Below are 1,798 nucleotides of genomic sequence, written 5' to 3'. Positions count from 1 at the left end.
CCGAGGATATCAATCTTTATGTGTTCCATTTCATTTTTGACAACTTCCAATTTTCCTAGATTCATATTCCATACATTCCATGTTCCAATGATTAATGGATGTCTGCAGCTGTTTCTCCTCAATTTCAGTGGTGCCACATCAGCAAGTGGAGGTCTCGAAAGCATTACCTTATCCAAATGAGTAAGGCTTTGTTTACTCTGATGATGCAGCTCATTCTCAGTTCTATTTTGAGTCTTCTAACCCATCCAGATTATTCATAAAGGTGTGAAGTAATATATCAAACAGTGTTTCTTTGCTACCCATAAGGTTTTCCCTGGTCAATTCTTTGAGAAGTGGATGACCTCTTCCTTCTTCCTAGTGTATCTCAGTTGGACTGATACCTGGGCACCATGTGCACCCCACTGAGTTTGAAATACCAGTGGCTCAGCCTCAAGACTCACATCTACACATCATCACAGTAGGACAAACCAGCAGACAAGTTTTTCTCCTTGTTGGAAACTTCTTCTATCACCCTTACCTGGATCTCTGCAGCTGACTTCATACTCTGTCCTTGTCCCTGTTCTATTCCTCTCCTCTCTTTCTCGCACCCTGCCGCTATGGGGCATGGCCTGGGTTCCCTCTCCTAACTTGGTTCCCTGTGGCTAACTCCTCGTCTGTCCTGGTCCCTGGGCCTTTTCCTCTCCTTTCTCCCACTCTCCCATCGTGCTCCTTTGGAGTGAGGCCTGGGTTCCCTCTCTTCACTGGATCCCTGCAGCTCACTCCTCATCTGTCCTGGTTCCTGGGCCTTTTTCTCTCCTTTCTCCCTCTCTCCCACCCTGATGTTTTGAGTGTGCCTGGGTTCCCTCTCCAACAACAACAACAACAACATGATAGGTATGAAGTTACTGTTGTCATTCTTTTGTGATTTTTGTTGTGGTGCTGATGGTTTCTTTGTTCCCAATATGTTTCTGCACTGAGTTCATTTTGTTACCAAGTTTTCTTTCTCTTTTCTTCATTATTATTGCTTTCATGTTTACTCTGTTTCTGTGATTTTCCCTTTCTTATTTTGGTTAGAAGGTTTATTAAATTTCTTTGTGGTTACCCTGTAGTAAAGTATTATCTCTTAACAGTCTGTGTATGTATATATAGTCTTGACTGACTCTCAGTATGTTGTTGTTGTTATGTGCCATCAAGTCAGACCCGACTCATAGTGACCCCTCCTTAGGTTTCCGAGGCAGTATCACTATGGAAGTAGATTACCCCATCTTCCTTCCAAGGAGTGACTGGTGGGTTTGAACTGCCAGCTTTCTGGTTAGCAGTCAAGTGCCTTAGGCACTATGCTACCAGAGCTCCTCTCAGTATAGAAGTATTATAATTATATAGTTTATTCCATCTATTTGTTTTGTTGTTGGTATCATTTACAGATTTACTCATTTGGTTCCCTATTTTTTATTTTCTAAGTTTATTTTATATTTGAGCATTCTTTTCCTGGGTTGGTTTCTGTGTGGTGTTGTCACATGTCTTAATCTTAAATTGCAGGCTTCCATTGTTGGTTTTCTGTTGGGAGGATTCCCTTTAGCATTTCTTGTGGATTTGGTCTGGCTTGTACAAATTTCCTCAATATCTGTTTACCAGGAATGTCCTAATTTCATCATCATATTTGAAGGACAATTTTGCTGGATATATAGTTCTTGGTTGGCTTTTTTTTTTTTTTTTTTTTTCAATTCTTTCAAAATTGTGTACCTGTCATCTCAATGCCTTATTGTCTGCACAGTTTCTATTGAGAAATCACAGTTTAGTTTTATTGATTGCCCCTTGT

Source organism: Orycteropus afer, unplaced genomic scaffold, assembly GCF_000298275.1.
Source record: "Orycteropus afer afer isolate SDZICR_OR568_19922 unplaced genomic scaffold, OryAfe1.0 scaffold00810, whole genome shotgun sequence".
In the NCBI taxonomy this organism is placed as follows: Eukaryota; Metazoa; Chordata; class Mammalia; order Tubulidentata; family Orycteropodidae; genus Orycteropus; species Orycteropus afer.
The sequence above is the reverse complement of the archived record's forward strand: the minus strand, read 5'-3'. Positions refer to the sequence as shown.